This window comes from Talpa europaea, assembly GCF_964194135.1.
Source record: "Talpa europaea genome assembly, chromosome: 2".
Lineage (NCBI taxonomy): Eukaryota > Metazoa > Chordata > Mammalia > Eulipotyphla > Talpidae > Talpa > Talpa europaea.
The window spans coordinates 52,695,016-52,716,017 of NC_140068.1; the positions used below are offsets into that span (position 1 = coordinate 52,695,016).

Genomic DNA, 21,002 nt, shown 5'->3' on the forward strand with positions numbered 1-21,002 from the left:
CCTGGCTGTTTATTCAATTGAAGCCCCTTTTTGACCATTTTCCCTCAGATGGATGAGAAATCTCTTTATGACTCCATGGCATAATGTTGCTAAATTTAGTATGAGCACAGTGCAGGGCAAAATCTCAAGCTCAGCAGTCCTACAGTCACTAACTCTTAAATGGCTAGTAACATAGGCATGTGCCATCATACCCAGTCGTCATGGTACATGTGTAACAGGGGGAAAATTTCATTTACAACCACCATTGAATTTTAAGAGTGTATTCTTGATAGAATCAGGCCCTTGTTTGCTGAGCACTGTCTTGGGCTTAGGCAGATAAGTTTGAAGGTGGAAACTGGGGCAATAATAAATAGGTATGGATAATAATTGGAGTGAGGGAAATTCAGAATTAAGGAAATTGGAAGTCATGTGGACAGAATGCAGACAGAACAATGTTCACTAGCGATGAGGGTGGGTAGGAAAGAGACTTGAGACAGCAGACACATCCTGTCAATTTATTGTTTTAAAGTAGTTTGCGTTGATCGGCACTCAGGGCAAACAAAAGTGACTAGAATTGAGAATGTGACATATGAATAACACGGTTATGTTCTCATCAATGTAGTGCTTAGTTTGTATCTTTCTCTATTGGGTGTAGTAGAATGGAAAGCTCTTTGTAAATCAAAATATTTTGAATTTTAGGTCAATTCTGGGAATACAAGTCTCTGTAAAACTTTTCTATAAACTTCAGCTGTGATGGTAAAATTTTCTTAGTCTTCTGATATTTGGTACAACATAGTATTTGTGTACTGCCCCAAGACAAAATATTTAATTTCAAGTATGGAAATAGCTAGTTAGTAATTACCAAGTTAGTAAATCTCAGGAAGAATGATAAAATTCAGATCAACATTCCCTCAGGTATATACAACATGATCAAAATTTTCATGGTGTCATATGGAAAGCATATTCAACTCTTCAGTGGTTTTCAAGCATACTTCTTCAGGGAATAAAAGTAGTTTTTTCTAAAGACATGGTTGGGTAACTATCATAAATAAATCAAATAAAAGATCTACCTTGGTTGTTGTTTAGAGGTTCTCAAATCTCATCTCAAGTTAGATATGTCTGGGAAGGTGTTAAAGCTTCCACCCACCATCAGAACCATCTCTGGGGTGGGGTCCAGAGATCAGTAAATGATGAACATTCCCCAGGTGACTTTGCTGTGTGTACTAGGAATGAGTGTCCTGTAGAAGTTGATGAGGGAGCACTGTAGGATAACTGCTGTGTCAGGAGATTGGAGGGTGATAAACAGGAGAAACAAATGACGCTTGTGCAATAGTCCAAGACATGGAGGTTAGTCTTAACAAAGTCCTCACATGAAACTTTAATCTTGGATACCAGTGCTTTTTCTATGTAACTTATATACATATTGGTTATCATAACTTCCTGGCATCCCCAAGTCAGACTGCAAGTGTCTCTTTTCTCTGCACAGTTACACATTCAAAGAGTTATAGATAGATAGTATAGCTATCTATATCTGTAATATATAATATGTACATATAGGTGCATGTACCCATATATAATGTATAAATATACATATTATAAATCATATACAAAATATATGTGATACGTGATGACGTAATATATGTTGTAGAAATATATAAATACAAAATATGGTATGAGTCAAATACAAAAATTATAAATGTAGTATAAAACAGCAATCACAATATCTTCAAGTCTTTTACTTAAAGATTCTTAAACATAGATAAAATATTTGATTTGGGGATACCAGAAGGCTGGATGATGATGATGATGATGATGATGATGGTAATTGTTATTGTACAATTTAATATGCCTATAATGAAATTTGAAAGAGAACAAAGGACTCTCTGGAATAAAACATACTCTGAAACAACTAGAGTGTTCTAATTGACAGATGTGAAGGTACTACTCTATTCAGTGATCTTAGAAGTTCTGGAGTTAGAACTAATTTTGTAAGACTTTTACTTTACTTGAATTTTTAGAGAATTATAAAAAAAGAGTGGCTATTACTGGTATAGGATTGAGGAAGCAACCTAGAACTTACAAGTATGATGAAATGAGCCTCTGTAAATATTTGGGGAGCTAAACTTCCATGAATGTTTCTCACCATATTCATAGTACTACAATTACTGGATCTTATTTGAGACACTAAAAAGTTTATATGGCCATTTAAAAATAATAAAAAAAATCACATCTGGCCACTTATTTTTAAAAAGATTGATTTATTTATGGATATAAGAACTGGGATACAGGCCAGAGGTGTGGGGGTGAGAGGAATCACCAGAGACAGAGTGGGGGACAGAACAGGCAGATCGACTGAAATACAATGCTGAGGGGAGCAGTGGGCAAGACAGGAAAGGTCTGCTGCACCACGTGGGTAGCTCCCTGCCTGGGGATCGAACTCGTGCTGCAGTTGCTGCAGATAGCGTCATAGTGCTGCGACTTAACCCCTTATGCCACCAAGGAGGCCCATATCTGGCCACTTTTAATTTTGATTTTGCATGTTGCCACTGCATCTTTGTTTTGTGTATATTTAGCACTATAATTAGTGTTGTTTAAAAATGGTGAACAAAATAGATATGGTATTTTCCTTCATGGATTTATATTCTTATAGGTAAACTAAGAATTAGAAAAAAAGCACTGGATAACAAAAATGAATGTGGCTAGCCTATTTTAGTCAGCCAGTTGCCATTGTTCATCTTCTCCCTCTTGTCTTGGAAAGATAAAAGTCCCACTGAGGAGTTCTATGAGTACAACATTTTCAAATCCACATGAAAATCTGACACACAGGATTCCAATCAGCCATATTCTAGGAGACAACACATAATTGAAAGGCTCTCACTCAGAGATCTGAAAATACAACCACTGTCTTATCTGTAGCTGTGTCCACTTGAGTGTTATTGTGTAGATACATTCAGCTAAGGCATAGCATATCCATCCAGTTATGATGCATATACATAAGTGCTACAAACTTTCATTTTGGTGAGACTTACTGATGATTCAATTAAACAAAAAAGATTCTCATGGGCTAGTATTAAGGGACACGGTGAAAAAGAGGTTAGAGACCAAATAGGTTTTCTGGTAAAAAAAAAAGTTTAGGAAAGCAGTAACTCACTAAATTAAGAAGTTGAATGTAAAAGGGATATCAAAACAAAAATTATACCAAGCAAAGTTAAACAGTCCAGGAACATTTTATGAGAGACTGCTGTAATATGGTTGCAAGGCTGGAGTTCAGTCTGGTTTCAAACCCACTGAAATAATGGAGGGAGAGATTTTAAGAGTTGAGGATGGGAGAATCATAGACTGTTATCTGTATTGATATGATGACCCTGACAGATAAAGAAATTTGTTTAATTGAAGTAAAGAAATTGGTTTAATTGAAATGGAGTGACTTAACAATTTTAAATGAAAGTGTCTACCTGTTTATAAGAATATTAATAAACAGACATGTGGAGCAAAGATAGATTAAAAAAACCTAACCTTTTCAAGAGATGAAACCCAAAAATTAGTGGGTGGTTCTGATGAATACATCTCTGGAGGGAGAGAGAGACAGGGGGAGAGAGAAGAGATGGGAGCTGAATTAAATCAGTTCTGGACTGGTTTAATTTCTACTGCATGCTTTTGGGGTTCTCTGAATCCTTTTCCAGATCTTGGCATCTGCCTCCAGAGCTCTGCTGCAAAAGCAGTATTCACCTCTCTGAGCTCTAAGGAAATAATGGAATCCAGAAAGACCTGGTTCTCAGGTTGGTCTGTCCAGAATAACCGCTTCTTGGGTTCCTTTTACTGTCAATTAAATTGTAGCTTTTATTATTGTAATGTGAATTTCCCCCAGTGAATCATATGGTAAATATATGTGATTGGGTTGAGTCATAAATGACCTCTCTCCACCAAGTGGAAATTAGTATGTTGAGATCTGAACTGCATCTTACATAGGCCATGTGGGTTCACTGATTCATCTTGTCCAAAGGAAAAGTAAGCTTTCCCATATCTGCATAACAGGAGGTAGTTTTACAGCTTGGGCAAGGTGTGCACTGGGAACTTCCTCTTCCTTTACAATTATATTTCAAAATTATGCCCCCCCAACCCCGGGACTTGACAAAGACTGTCTGGATTGTAAAATTGGCAAGAGAACTTTTAGAAAGATAAGCATAGCAAAAGGATAGAGAAAGACTGCAATTACAAGTTTTCTAAAGTAAATATGTTAAGGTAGGTCATAGTTCCAGAAGCAGAAAGAAGCATGTCTAAACTGAGGGGAACATGTAAGTCTTCTTGACTAGTAGGCAATGACAGAGCAGAACTTTCAATAGAAAACTTAAGGTAAACTATAAGGAGACTGTCTTTAGGTCAGATAGTAGAAACTTTATGATGTTAAATATAGTATGTTTGTGATTAGAACTTAATTAAATCACCCTTAGTTTTAAACAACCATAACTTTAAACTTCACATGAGACATTAAATGACTTTTATTCCAATGATAGAAATTCTATAAAAAAAAGTCCTGCTTAAAAATCCTATGTAGGGCCTCCTCGCTGGCACAGCAGGTTGAACACCATGCTGTGAAGCTCTCAGCAGCCTCTGCAGCGTGGGTGCAGCCAGGGAGGAACCCACATTCCTGGCCAGCCAGGGAGGAACCCACAGGGCACAGTAGACCTCTCCTGCCTCACCCGGTGCTCCCCTCAGCAGTGTCTTCTGTCCATCTGCATATTTTGCTCCCTTCTCTGTCTCTGGTGAATTCTCTCACCCTCCCGCACCTCTGACCTGTACCCCACTTCTTGTATAAATAAATAAATCTTAAAAATAATTTTAAAAAAGAATGAAAAAAAATTAAAAAAAAAGCCTTTGTAAACCTTGAAATTGATAGTAACATATTACTACATATATCACATTGTCAAATTTCATCATATGGATATTTCAGAAAGGACCTATTGTTTTATCCAAAAATTAAATATGAAATTTGCTAAGTAAGGTGTATATATGGTTATATATTATGCAATTTAGGCATCAACAGTGAGCTGACAAGACTTTTTGCAAACATTTCTCAAAAGTTGAGATAGACCCACAGAAGTGATTCTTAACCCCGCTTGGGCAATTGAACCACATTAGCTTTTTATTATTTTTTTTATTTTTATTTATTTATTTTTTTATAGAGGCATGCTTTATTTATTTGTTTGCTGGTTTGTTTGTTTATACATGCACTGGGCACAGTCAGAAGTGCAGGAGGGTGAGAGAATTCACCAGAGCCAGAGCAGGGAGCAGAGCAGGCAGAAGGACCGAAGTACGCTCCTGAGGGGAGCAGCGGGCGGCAGGAGAGGTCTGCGCGCCATGTGGGACCCTCCTCCGGTGGCCGGGGAGCAGCCGGGGATCGAACCGGCCATGGGCAGCTTCGCAACCCAGCGCTCAACCGCTGCGCCACCGGGGAGGCCCACACATTAGCTTTTTAAAAATACAAATACTAACTTGCTTTCACATGCCTTCAGTATGAGAATCTCTAACAGTGAGGTCTCATGTTTTAAGAAACGCATTCAATATGTGGACTTTAGACCAGTATCTCCTTAGAGTTTCTTAGACATTATAATCTTAGGCAATAGCTTTGAAATCAGGTCCTTATTCAATAGGAACTTGGTTGTTGGTATGCATATCCAGTTTGGGAAGCCCTGCTCTGCAGGAGACTTTGCTCCCTAGCCCAGGGTTAGAGCCGCTCACCCAGTTAGGATCAACTAGTCACTAGCATTGTTGAAATATCTTCTCCACAGATAAGATTCCTAAGCCTTGAGCTTGTATTTATAAAGTAGATAATCTTTGGAGAAAAATTATAGCACAGGATTTTGGACTTAAAAAAAAAAAAAACAACCTAAGGGAAATACTGAAAAGTATGGTGGGAAATTGACATTAATATCTTGCATTTAATTTCAAAGTTTAAGAATCTTAAATAAAGATTTATTTGGAGAGGGAGCAGAAGGGAGCAATCCACCCCACCTGGAATTAGACTCTCCAGTGACCCCCTGACCCAGTAATATTAGCCCCAGGCAAGCTCCCTCTTTCAACTCCTATACAATCAGATGATAACGGCTATTGCCTCTCTTACTAGAAGCCTAAAAAGAAACTGAAAGACCTCACAATGACTTCTGCTTTTCTGGGGAGGAAAACTTCAAGTTGTGGGAAGATATTTTTTCTTTATGCAAATAACACCATGTTTAGTCTCTCCATTTGTGTGTCTGTGCGTGTGGTTAAATATTGTTGGAACTTAGCAATTTTTAAATATAATGCAAATGGGAAGATACAATTTTACTGGTAATGATTGATTATTTCAAAATTACCACAGTAGTTACCTTTCTGTGTTCGCCTTCTGAGTATGCAACAGAAATGTTAGGTCATTTGTCTGACTATTTTATAGCCAGTCAATAGAAGCAATTTGCAAAGAAAGTAACAAAAAATTTAAAGAACTAATAAGTCCTATTGGCTTTCTTTCAGAGCTGTAAGGAGATGCATAGAGTGATGTTCCCAGTCTTAAAGTGAAAAAAAAAAAAAAAAGGCTAACAATTGCAGAGTTCTTCTTCAGTCTGTTACAGGGCAGGTAGAGGGGCACCCCAGGTCCCGCAAACCTGCCGCTCTAAATTGGTTCTGCCATCTGCCTCATCAACACAAAACATATGAGACTTTAATGAAAAGGAACTTTAATACAATTAGGAAACAATACAGGAAAGGCAAAGAATATAGTTTCTAAATCAAGCACCCAAAGTTACCATCCCCTCGTGGGTAAAAGTCCACCCAAGGAGGATTGGCCCAGAGCAAGGCCCCAAAGCCTGCCACACGTCTAAAGCAGCTTCCAGTAGGGATCCCAGAAAAGGGTCAGAAACAACCAGACAAGTCTGGGAGAAAAAGAGCAAAATCAAAATCAAGGTGAAAGCTGCCATTGCCACCTCCCTATGGGTCTCTCACCCACATCTGTGTCACCCAATCCATGACCAAAAAGCAAGCACAGTTTCTTCACATGTCTTTCTGCTCCATGTGCTTCCTCCAGGTCTCCTTCTGGCTCTCCACCCTGCTTCCTTCCTTCCTCAGTCTCCTCTGCAGCTTCTTCTCTCCCTGCTCAGCTCTACCCTGAGGAACCTGGAACCTCCCCCTTTCCTGGGGACCACCTTGTTACAAATCCATTGGAGTACTGAGGTTTATACACCAACCAACTGACTCCAGACCCAAGAAGAGACAGGCAGAGACACAAATGCTGGATCATTGGCTTTTCTGGGCAAGATATGGTCAGATGCCCAGGAGTAGAAGTTCATCTAAGACAACTGGCACACTGATGTCCTGCTGGTGGTAAAGTTAATCCCTGGAGACTAAAATATAGGGTTGTTATAGGGGTGTCCTCATTCTCTAACAGGATTTTTTGGTCACAAACATATGCAAAATTCTGATAAATTATCCCTCATATTTTGGACAAGGAGTAGAGGGCAACAGCAGTTGCCAAGGTTTGTTGGGAGAGGCAGCACTGCTGAGGTTCAAACTAATCTTCTTACTGAACAACAAACACTTGCCATTAGAGCACTGTGGGAACTGCTTGAATGGAGGAAAAAAGAGAAAAAAACTCTATGCTTGGGGGAAAGTCAACACAAATGGTGTCTGCCTAAGACTGAGGCTTCACTAAAACACTATAGAACATCCCTTCTCTTCCTTCCCCCTCCCCCACTAGACCAATAGACATTGAATGGATTCTTTTCTGGGATTAGGGGGATAAATAAACAGAATCCAGAGATAATAATCTGTGCCACATTAATATTTAAAACTTTAGTTATATTGTAACAGGGTGGTCTCCAGGAAAGGGGGAGGTTCCAGGTTCCCTGCCCCACCCAAATGAGGGTAGAGCTGAGCAGGGAGAAGAAGCTGGAAAAGAGATTGAGGAAGGAAGGAAGCAGGGTGGAGAGCCAGAAGGAGGCCTGGAGGAGGCACACGGAGCTGAGAGACACGTGAAGAAACTGTCTACCTTTTGGTGCTAGACTGGTTGAAACAGATGTGGGTGAGAGACCCATGGGGAGGTGACAATGGCAGGTTTTATCTTGATTTTGATTTTGCTCTTTTCCTTCCAGATTTGTCTGGTAGTTTCTGACCCTTTCCTTGGTTCTCCACGAAAAGGTGCTTTGAACTTGTGACAGGATTTGGGGACTTGCTTTGAGCTAATCCTGCCTGGGTGGATTTTTACCCATGAGGGGACGGGTAACTTTGGGAGCTTGATTTAGAAACTATATTCTTTGCCTTTCCTGTATTGTTTCTTAATTGTATTAAAGTTCCTTTTCATTAAAGTCTCATATGTTTTGTGTTGAGGCGGCGGATGGCAGAACCAATTTAGAGCAGTCAGGTTTGTGGGATCTGGGGTGCCCCTCTTCCTGCCCTGTAACAAAATGAGGTTGGGAGGCTAGAGAGTTCCACACATGTGCATATCAGCAAACCACAGAACCCACTGTTTCCTTCTCTGAAGGATTGTGGGAGGGGATTTTGGAGGTTATCTAGGTCCATGGAACAGGGAAGAGAAGTGCACATGGCTATCACTATAAAGGTAGTATTGCTGCCCATTTCTTCTGTGGTTTTGTTTCCAAGTGCTGTCCTTGGCCTTACTAGCTGTTGACCTTTTAAGTCTATACTCTGTAGGATATGATGGATATATATGTTAAATGTTTGTTTGAATCCATAGATTATACAACATGAAGCATGAACTCTAAGATAACTTTGGGGTGATGATGATGTGTCAATATAGGTTCATCATTGGTGACAAATATACCAAGTACATTTGATAGCAGGGAAGACTATGACTATATGAGGTCAGGAAATATATGGGAAATCTCTATATATTCTTCTTAATTTTTCTGTTAATTTAAAACCGTTTTTTAAGAAAGAAAATAAAACTGTTTCTAAAGATGTGAAAACAAGTCTTCAGAAGAGCAATTTTGCTAGAGAAAGACTGAGATACAATTCAAACAAAAAGCTCTAAAGTGAACAGTGGTGGGGGTCCCTGGTGGCGCAGGTGGCTGAGCACTGTGATGTGAAGCTGTCTGCAGTTTCTGCAGCACAGGTTTGATCCCGGCCGCCAGGGAGATACCCACATGGTGCAACAGACCTCTCCTGTCTCACCCACTGCTCTCTTCAGCAGTGTATTTCGGTCAGTCTGCCTGTTCTGTTCCCCGTTCTGTATTTGGTGAATCCTCTCACCCTCCCGCGCACCTGGCCTGTACCCCAGTTCTTGTAGCATGAATAAATAAATCTTTTTTTTTTAATTAAACAGTGGAACAGACAAAATAAAAAAATCTTCTGCAAATCTAGTTCCCACCTTAAACATAAGATGATATTTAGGAGAATTTGAATCCTGTGGCATACTAAAGGTAATCATAGTGATAAATAAAAAAAGAAAAGTAAGCAGGGAGCCATCCCAAATTTGGGTAACAACCAAAATCTGGAGGCAGTTCTGGTTAAAATCCCAGGTACATCCATGTGTCCCCACACATTGGGGCACATGCAGACTTGTCCACACTTGGAAGTGAAACCAAGTTAGCAAGTCATGGTTGAAATGAGACCAATCACTAGCTGACAAATATTCCACCAATCAGAACTGCACTGACTAAAAACCTGCAGCCCTGTCACCCAGAATAACATTTGCTGTGTTACTCAGGCTGTAATGCCGCTGCTATGGCAGGATAGCTGTAATACTCCATGTAGGGTAAAGAAAATGTCAGGCTTTTCTGTCCTTCCGCCATCAGGATAGATGATGGATCCTTGTCCTGAATGCATGCCTGATGGCGGGCACCTGGAATAGGGTGTGGGCATAGGTAGATGGCATTCAGCTGAGTTAAGACTGTGCTTTTAAGGGCGGCGTCATGGGGACGCCAGCAGCAGCAGCAGTAGTAGCAGTAGAAGCCGAAGCAGAAGCCGAAAGAGAAGCCGAGAAGCAGCAGAACGAATGCTAGAGAGCCCAGATAGAGTGAAGACTTGCTGGGGGCTGGGAGGCCTGCCAGCCTCCCAGCCCCCCAGCCAGCACCCCTGCCTGCCATATGCCTGGTGAACCCCAAATAAAAAACCTGCAAAACTACTAAGGACTCTGACTCCTCCTTTACCCGGTCTACATGGGATCAGAAAACCTGCACTGTGCCCAGTCCTGCCCTTTACACTCCAACTGTGACATGGTTGCAGTAATCGTACCAGAATTCCATGTGGCAATCAGCAACAACAACATAAAAACCACAAACTCAACGAAACTCTCAGAGTAAATCGAATATGTTGACTGAAGTTCTCCATAAAAGAAAGGCTCCTCATTTCCTGATCTGAAAGCTACTTACCTCAGTTTTTACCACACTACACAAAATGTAACAAAATATTACAAAGCATGTGAAAATGCAAGCGACACACTTCCAAGAGATGAAGGAATTATGATGCTGATGTTGGTTTAAATGTAATTAAAAATAACTGTGGTTAATAAGTTAAAGTTTCTCATAGAAAAGAAAGAGAAAACAAAATCAAATGGGTGATTTGAATAGAAAAGTGGCAACTATAAGTAGCAAATGGAAATGCTAGAAATGATTAACACAGTAACAAAGGAATGAAGAATGACTTTTAAAAAAATAGTAATTTATTTTCTTACATCATTGTTCTCACTTCAGGTGTAGTCCCTGTAGTTCTCCTACCATCATAGTCCCTTGTGCTCCTCCCTCCCCTCTTTTGACCCCTCTCCAGGGGGTCTAAGATTAAATCAAATACACCTGAAGCTGTTTAAAATAGAGTTGTCTGCTTTCTATAGGTCTGATATGGCAGATTCATTCTAATTGTTGATTTTTACAAAGTTTTTGAGGTATTAATTATAGACCAACTAAGGTATAAATTATAATATATTTTTTTATAATTATGATATAAATGTTCTAGAATTATTCAACCTCAGCTCAAAAGGTTAAGACTCCCTTGTTGCATGTCTATGGTCAGCTTGCAAGTTTTATTTTTTCCCCAACCCTTTATTTGGTATTCCTATGCTCCATAAGTGAAACCGCTCTATATTTTTCTTTTTCCTTCTGATTTATTTTGCTTAGCTTAATACCTTCTCATTCCATATATGTTGCTGCAAATGGCATGAGTTTATCTTTTTTTGATTGCTGAGCATTACATTACATATATATATATATATATATATATATATATCTCACATTTGAAATGAAGAATGACTTCAATGGGTTCCTCAGCAGGCTCAACATAGTGGAAGGAAGAATTGCTGAACAATTGAACATTGAAATAGGTCAATCGAAATTATGCAAACTGAAATACACACACAATCTGGGATTGTACAGTTATAGAATTTGTTTTAGTTTTGTCACAAAGGCAGAAAACGGTTGACATCAGCCTCATTTGGAAAGAATCCATCACTAGTGATTGACTTTCAGAGGCCTGCATACCAAAGTGAGTAGTCATTGATTAGAATAATTTAAAGTCAGTTCTAATGTTTATTATCATGGCTACTGAACAATATGGGTTTTTTTTATATTTCTCAATTCTATGTATGATTCTAACTGCTAACTTGATCTAAGATTAAAATCAAATATACCTAAAGCTGTTTAAAATAGGGTTGTCTGCTTTTTATGTTAGATATGGCTGATTCATTCCAATTGTTGACTTTTACAAAGTTTTTGAGACATTAATGTAGACCAAGTAAAGTATAAATTATAATGCTAGGTTTTTATTTTTTATAACTATGGGATAAATGTTCTAGAGTTATTCAGCCTCAGCTCAGAAGGTTGATGTAGGGTAAGGAAAAATGTCAGACTTTTCTGCCCTCCCACCATCAGGATAGATGATGGATCCTTGCGGTCCTGAATGCATGCCTGATGGCGGGCACCTGGAGTAGGGTGTGGGCATAGGTAGATGGGATTCACCTGGGCTGAGACTGTGCTTTTTTAAGGGCGGCATCACAGGGACGCCAGCAGCAAGAAAGCTGAAGAGAAGCCGAGAGAGAAGCAAAGAACCAGAAGCAGAGAACGCCAGAGAGCCCAGAGAGAGTGAAGATTTGCTGGGGGCTGGGAGGACTGCTAGCCTCCCAGGCCCCCAGCACCCCTGTCTGCCGTGTACCTGATAATCCCAATAAAAACCTGCAAAAAACCACTGAGGACTCTGACTCCTTTACCCAGTCTGCATGGGATCAGAAAACCTGCACTGTGTCCTATCCTGCCTTACAGTTGACTTCTAATATTTTTATCAGATATTGTCTAGGATTCCTCTCCCCATTGTTTGTCACAGACTCAGGCAAAAACATTACTTACTACACTATTATTCCAAAATTACAGAGTAATTTCTATTGTAGACATTAAAAATTAAATTAAATGTGAGAAAGAACAGTGGATGACACTTGATGCATTACTGCAATGCAGCTTAATGTGTGGGATTTTAATTTGAAAATATTGTAGGAGTGAGATGTGGGAGAATAAAAATCATCTATTTCAGAAAGACTCATCTCAAGATGCTGTCTGTTTATGCGATTACTTTTGTCAGAAACTGTAATTGACAATAATTTGCTTGCTAATCTAATTAAACTATGAACAAATGGTGCAAGAAATTGTGAAGAATTCTGGGAAGAGCCTTTGGCTCTTTTTGATGAATATTACCAGTGCTATTAAACACATTTTTCTAAATCATTATTTTATGCATTGGATGGTGGAGGGGGAATCCAAAAATTACCTTTGCCGTAGTTACCTGTTAAATTCCTAAACAGTGTACTAATGGTTTAAAATAAGAAAATGTTTCAGGAAAAAAATGTAGTAACATAAAGAGTTGGTGGCTGGCAAACTAGAAATCAGTCTTAAACTGTGTCTTCACTGAATATGTTCACCGGCTTTCTGACCCTCACCACCATGAGTTATTTCAGGTCTTTTCACCTGCAGGCTTACACCAGTCCTCTCAGAGACCAAATGGGTCCAGGATTGGAAAGAAATAATCGTATTCTATGTCAGAAGCCAGTTGTCTTTGCATTAAGACTAATTTTTCTTCCACAGGACTAAATGATAACATTTTTTTAAAAAGATTTATGTATTTATTTACTTATTTTATTTATTTATACAAGCACTGGGTACAGTCAGAAGCACGGGAGGGTGAGAGAATTCACCAGAGCCAGAGCGGGGAGCAGAGCAGGCAGAAGGACCGAAGTACACTGCTGAGGGGAGCAGCGGGTGGCATGAGGGGTCTGCGCGCCACGTGGGACCCTCCTCAGGTGGCTGGGGAGCAGCCGGGGATCGAACCCGCGCTGCAGAGGCTGCAGGCAGCTTTGCAACCCAGCGCTCAACCACTGCGCCACCGGGGAGGCCTTAAATGATAACATTTTTAAAGCAAATCATCAATACAGGTCTGGCAAACATATGTATTTGGGGAAACTACAAGACAAGATATTTAAGTCAGACCTGTTTCAGAAAATCCTGGCTTCATTATCACCATATTTATGATTTTTGTTCAAATATAGGTAGATATGGCTTCCCTTTCTACCCTTTTCATTCTGACTCTGCCTGTTGTTTCTGCCATTCGTTCATAACCCATTTATTTAATCAACCATTCAGTAAAGATATATCACAGTTATACTATTTATCTATTACAGTTCTACATTTGCCATATTCCTAACAAACTCCTCCATTTTATTTTTTCCAAGACTACTAAATGTTTCTGTTTCTTGTGGCAGTTTGTATCTGGTGTCATGAATACTTATTTCCATTCAATAAAGTTTTTTTGTAGTCATCTTGATGTAAATTCTATGAGAACATGTCTGTCATTTATACCAATTTGTGCCCACCACAGCCCCTGCTATAGTTAGAGGTTTTAAACAGACATTCATAGAATAAATTCTGTAGAAAGACCTGTTTAATATTTATCCTTTTTTCCCAAAGTTGTAGTATGCAGGATTCTCAGTAAATATTTAATGGATTAAGAATTAATGTAGGGCCTCCCTGGTGGCCAGGCGGTTGAGTACAGTGCTGTAAAGCTGTCCGCAGCCTCTGCAGTGCGCGTTCGATCCCGGACTGCTAGGGAGATACCACATGGCGCGGCAGACCTCGCCTGTCTTGCTTGCTGCTCCCCTCAGCAGTGTATTTCATCAGTCTGCCCGTTCTGTTCCCCACTCTGTCTCTGGTGAATCCTCTCACCCTCCTGCACATCTGGCCTGTACCCCATTCTTGTATGAATCAATAACTATTAAAAAAAAGAATTAATGTATCTTACTTTCTTTGCACTTTCTAAAATCTTTATTTTGACCACCTATTTCGTCTCTGCAACTTTATTTCATAATCTCTTACTGTTTCTGATGTTCTTGCTTACCAGACTGCCTGCATTTCCCTATTGAACTTTGTGTCTCTGATCATTATTCTCCCTTTTAATAACCTGCAGTTCCCTATCTATCCTTTAGTTCTGACTTCCTTTTCTGTTACTGCTGGCCATGTCCTGGTATAATGGCCTCTATTCATCTTGGGCTTAAAGCTCCTAGTTCAGTAATATTCTGTCCTGAATTGAGCCAGGAGAGGTCTGCTGTGCCATGTGGGTAGCTCCCTGGGCAGGGATCCAAACTTGCGCTGCAGTGGCTAGGGATAGCTTCATAGGTTGCATCTTAACCCCTTGTGCCACCAGGGAGGCCCTGGGGCCCAAGTTTAAATGAGAAACATGACATTTCCAATATGAGTTGTTTTTTTGTTTTTGTTCTTTTTGTTGTTGTTGTTTTTTTACATTTTAAAATGACAGGTTTATTAGGACAGGAGAAAGAAAACAGGAGGCACCTGCATAGTCACAGGTAGGCAGGAAAGCTGCCGCTGCTTTGCAAATAAAAAGATTTGTGAAGGGCCTCCCTGGTGGCACCAGGGTTAAAGTCTCAGTGCTATCAAGCTATCATGAATCCTGGCCAGGAAGCTAACCCACATGGTGCTGCAGGTCTCTCCTGTCTCTCCGAGTGCCCCCCTTAGCAGTGTACTTTGGTAGATGCACCTGTTCTGCTTTCCACTCTGTCTCGGGTGAATCCTCTTACCTGTGCCACCCCCCCTCACCCTGCACCTCTGGCCTACACCCCAGTTCTTGTATGCATAAATACATAAAAATATATCTTTAAAAAATAGGATTTGTGAAAAGAAACACCTGCATAGTCACAGGTGGCCAAGAGAGCTGCCCCAACTCGAGATTTTGAGTTTGGTTAGTTCTGTATTTTGATTGTACTCAGCATTTCAATTGTACTCAGCATTTCCCCTGAAATTCTTTTACTTCATTTGCTTCACTAGGAATATCTACCTTTCCCATGAAAGTAGAAAGTCTGTGGAGGCAGGGACCATACCTAAATATCTTTATCTTTCTATTATCTGCCCTCCTCACTGATATCTTAGCATGTAGGTCAGTGCATTGTTTATAATAGTTGTGCAAACAAAATGAAGTAATAAAACATATAGCAATAAAAGTAGGAAAATAAAATTTTGGTATGGAAGGTAGGAAATATTTGGTGGATGACTATTATGCAACAGGTATTCACAAATACATGAATTATTTACAAATCCACATTATTACCATCTAGTAATTGTCAAGATTGGGAGAGGAAATCAGGTGTATGTTGGCCTTGCAAAATATTTGAGTTTTTAAATTGACTAGAGTATTAATTTTAGATTTAGTATTACACATTTTGAAACATAACTCAGTGAAGATGAAATTTTTTGAAAGTCTCTGCTATTGTTGCTGTATAAAGATTGTTAAAATTGATCTATAATGTAATTAAAATATACAATTTTATATTTGTACAAGTCTTTATAGATTAATAATCATTATATCATACATTTCTCATTTGATCACCATTGATAGTGCTGTGAGGTAAGTATCTCTTCTCCCTTTTTCAGTTGAAGTTCAGAAGTGTTAATGTCACTTCTTCCAAAACAAAGCTCACCTCCTCTGGTGCTATCTTTCGTACTTTTTCTCAGAATAAATATACCATACTCTGTTTTCAAGCTTAGAACTATATGATTAGCTAAATCTTTGAATTGTTTTTAATTTAGAAGAACTATTTATCTTTCTCTGGTTGGTGAAAGCCTGACACTAACTTAGACTAATTTGAACCCATTTGATTTTTGGTCTATTTTAATAATTAAAAAAATAGTTTCTACAGTAGGTTTATCAGTTATTTTAAACTCAGAATTAAGACTATCTAGAGTTAGTATCAAAACCAAAGTAAGTATTAGAGCTGGAGGGAACGGAGTACATCAAGACCAAATATGGTCAAATGACTTGCTATGGACATTCTGTTCATCAGGTGTCAAAATTTGGAAATGTAATTTACCTAACCTGACACATCTCTCTACGTGGCTAGTGTTAGAAGTTACAGAAATGTGCATATACACCCAGCACTTAATTCTCCGGGGTGCTCCATATCTACTTCCATAGGTCAAATTGTACTGGTCACACACTGCTCCCAACCCTCTCTACCAGCAGATGTCAGCACTACATGCATTTACTGACATTTTTATTAGCCTGAGACATATCTCACAAATAAAGGTATAGCAAAAGGATGGGTAAAAAAATCATCAGATAAGTCTGTTTTATTTGTAATGTGTACAGTTAGTTTTCATGTGGATTTTCTAATTGTAAATTTTGATAATACATTTGTGTTCAAAATGTTATGTGTTTTGCTGGCAGGAGAAGTACAGTGACCAAACCTATGGGGAGAAATCATTTATTGTCCAAAAATTAACAATGATATAAGAAAAAAGTACTACATTAAATTAGAATCTTTCTCTTCCTAATCTCTGAGTCTCTCCTGGTGAATTGCAAAGACTCAAAGTCAATATATGGTATGTTAAATTAATCTCTATGTGATCATAAAAAAGTATTATACATTCATTTCTTTTTCAGCAATGTATACTCTTAAAATTAAGAGTGTTAATTATATTAGCAAGAGAAAGATACAAAAGGAATTCAAATTGGAAAAGAAGAATTAAAACTGTCACTATTTGATTATTTATACATAAAACTATAAAGACTCCACTGAAAAGCTATTAGAAATAATAAATCTATCCAATAAAGTAGCAGGCTAAAAGTCTGTTGCCTTATTATGTGCAAATAATAACTTGAAGAGAAAGAAATTAACAATCCCACTAAAGTTGCATTAGAAAGTATTAACAAAGTCTATACAACAAAAACTACAAGACATTGTTAAAAGAAATAGAAGATGATAGAAGGAAATGGGAAGGTATTCCATGCTCTTGGATTGGAAGAATTAACATAGTCAAAACGTTATCTTTTCCAAAGCCATATATAGAGTCAGTGCAATACCTTTCAAAATTTCAATCAAATTCTTTGAAGAAATAGAGCAAACATCACTGAAATTTGCCGGAAGTCACCCAAGTCCTGGATAGTCAAAGTAATTTTGACAAAAAAGTAGAATGGAGGTATCAAATTTTGATATTTCAAACTTCTACAAGGCCCAAGTAAACAAAATGGTATAATACTGCGATAAAAGTAGACACACAGATGAATGGAATAGAATGGATACAGCAGAAATAAATCCTCACTTATATGGACAGTTAATCTACAACTGAGGAGCCAAGAATATATAATGGTACTGGGAAAACTGGACATCTACATGCAGAAAAATGAATCTAGACTACTCTCTCACCTGTGACAAAATTTGGCTCAAAATGGGCTAAAGACTTGGGTGTAAGACCTGCAACCATATATCCAGATATGTTAAATGTCCCCTGAAGGGGAAAAATCACCACAATTAAGAACTACTGCATTTGGTCAGCATTAATATTTCCAGTACTCTCTACAACATGGAAAGGAAGAGTATTAATAGCATCAGTAATTGAATACAAATGGCTATAATATAAATTAGTAACATAAATGTGCATATAGTTTTCTATTAAAAGTTGGAAGAAATACTCCCTAAGTTAGCTTACAAGGAAAGGAAAATGATGGTAGACTATTGTTTTTTTTTTGTTTTTGTAGTCTTCTTTTTATTTATTTATTTATTTATTTATTTTTTAATATTAAATTTTATTTTTATATTCCCCCATACAATTGCAAACGCCCCATTCTGACCCCAATCCTTCCCCTCCCGCCCCCCACCCCCCAAAAAGTATCTCTGGTTTTATTGTTTTGTGAATCTGTGATACACTCAGTAAGTAGCTTGACTACACTCTAGAAGAAAGCTGCACATTTTTGAAGATATTATCAACATTTGTAGCACTTCCTCTGAGCATCTACAAAGGCACATGGATGCCTTGCATTGGCCTTAATAAAAATGACAAGTAGAAGGAGAAAATAGAATTGGAATGCCCAGTCTCTAGCATGAGGGATATTTCTTCACCAAAGACATAAACGATAAAATTGATTTTCAACAACTATAAATGGTGTTTTTTTCCAGTTCATAAAGTACTGATTTTTCACAATTTACCACATGTCCAAAAAAATCATGATTTTAGGAACCTTTGTGATCTCTTAGGAAACAGTAATTTAATTTGTGTGAAATTGTTTTTTATTATCTCCCGAATATATGAATATGCTAAATCAAACTGTTTGGAAATCCCTTCCCCTCTGTCTTTTGAGCTAAAAATTTTATGAATTATTAAATGTCAATGGGAAATTTAACTGTGTCTTTTAAAATAAGCTGCTTCCTCATTGTTGCCTTTACATGTAAAGACCGGATATTTTTACGACCTTATTTTTTATAATTTTTTAATCAGATGATTGGGGAAGTGCTTCTTTTAGATTCTCATAAACGAGGAAAGATGATATGTATATTCTTTATAACCTTTCACTTCAAAGACCTTACAAATATGCAAATCTCATTTATTTTTCAGTTCCTAGGGTTTTTGTAAAATACCCTCCAGGCACAAGTACAATCAACTCACAGTAGTTCAAAATGGATAGTTTAAAAGAAGCACCAGCAGCAAAAACCAAACCCTAACAAACTAAACAATATAGATAAAAATATATCAGGCCAGGAAGACATGTTGTTAAAACATTTGCTTAGTTGGACAAATAGCACGTTAAGAGACTAAGTAACATCTGAGTGGGAAGAAACAAAACTATTTTAAGAACATACCCGCACATTAACACTTTCCCCTGAGGGTTATCTCTGACTCTATGGCCACCCTAAATAACCCCCTTATATGACAGTTGATTTTAGATGTCCTGAACCCTGTAGGAAATTCACATGTCTGTCTGTGCCCGAGGGAGCATATAAATCTCAAGACATTAGGCCTTTATATATTTGAAAGGCTGGTTTATCCCAAATCACCATCTTTCCCCTTCTTTTGCAGGCTATCTTCAGGAACAACTGCTTATGTTAACCAGTATAACACCATCCACTGGCACATTACCACTAGATTTAATTTCTCTATATAGTCAAGACTAGATAAAATTACAAAACCAATTGGTATGACCCAGTCTCTATAATAAGTCTTTGAACCCACAATGTATCACAGGCAGTAGATAGAATCTTGTTTTCCCTTTGTTGCTATGTAACACAAAACTGATATGTTTGTAAGACAATGAGCTCTGAGTTGTTAAGTCTGCAGTTTTAAAACAACTAGTTGGCATCGTCAATATGTTTTTCCTCGCCACCCTTATTAGAAATGGAGCGAAGTGGTGCTGGTCAGGGAAAATGGGAGACATACAAAGAGCAGACAAGGAAATGGACAGGAAGAAGGAATGCGCCATCAAAGTGGTGCTATGGGGGAGCTCTGCTGTGCTGAGAGGTGACCATGGCAACAGGGACCTGAGATGATGAGAGAACAAACATGATCCAGGAGTGTGACTCCTTCATCTTTTATCAGAGCACTTGATTGCTTTTAGAGTGAGACAGCCAAGTTCTTTATTGTTTTCTTCCTCTAGGAAGCAAATCACTACTTTGGCAGGATCACAGTCAAAGAATACTTAGAAAGCAGGTAACAAAGTGCACTGCTCTGCAGGATAGCCTTGCTGGACTTTTTCTCTTGGATATTTTATTTAGTCTATTTAAAAGTGCATCAATATGAACAGATCTGGCAGCTAACAAATACCCCAGTGCATCTGAAGCCGTACCACTGGGAAGAGCAGGTGCCTCCATCTGCATTAGTCTGTTTGCTTGGCATGATTTGAAGCAATCCTGCACAGCTGTTTCAGGGAATGGCTGTTCCATTCCTTATTAATTACTTAGCCATTCTAACTGCCTCACTGGTTATCTCCGTTCTCTGAAGCCTCTGCAAAGGCAAATAAAAAATCTGGCATACTTTCCACTTAGGGGAAATGCAGTCTGAGTAACCTCTATGTGATTATGGTCAAGGAGAATGCTTAGTATAGAAATTAATTTTGATATGTATTAGTGTTGATAATTGTTTAGCAGTGAGTGATACACAAGCACACACACACACACACACAACAGCAAACACACACATACATTTATCCCCTTAAAAACTACACAGACCACATTGTCAAATAACTCATTGCATACTTAAATTGTGTTGGGGTTTTTGACATCGCTTGTTTTCATACAGGTGGATGAGACAGTGGATTCTGCACTCTATCACCTTTATAAATGTCACTTTGTTACAATGATTTATCATTGTATTGTTTCAAAAATGGTTTCAAAAATACAATGAGAAAAACATCATTGTAACAATCATCAAATAGAGGAAAATTATTATCCTACAGGTGTATTGATGTTATAAGGAGAGCTTGTAAGGTAGAAAATACTGGAATGAAAACTATTATCCATTCAATTTTTCAGAAAGTTTATTGGGTAAACTTGCTCTTAACCGTAGGTTTTCTGTTTCTAAGAATTTATCTGTGCACTCTTTGTGAAATGATACCTATACCTGAGTTTGAGATTTTTAGAAATGGTGCTAAATATTATTAACTTAAAAACCTATTTGTTATTTTCTCCTCTATCCATATCATAGTTTCTATTATCTTTTATATTACTTCCTTTTCTATAACCTGTGAATTTTCTGGAGATAAAGTGTATGTCAGAAACTAAATTA

At 38.2% G+C, this 21,002-nt stretch overlaps 1 pseudogene across 1 annotated transcript in view; it reads right to left on the bottom strand.

Annotated features, from left to right (window-relative positions):
* Positions 1–20,114, bottom strand: part of LOC311187211 (etoposide-induced protein 2.4 homolog) — a 44,492-nt pseudogene extending 24,378 nt beyond the window's left edge. Inside the window, exons 1-2 of the transcript in view lie at positions 20,043–20,114; positions 17,654–17,735 (exon numbers count right to left, since the gene is read on the bottom strand). The product of the transcript in view is annotated as an etoposide-induced protein 2.4 homolog (transcript). The remainder of the gene's footprint in view (positions 1–17,653; positions 17,736–20,042) is intronic.
* Between the last annotated feature and the right edge of the window lie 888 nt (positions 20,115–21,002).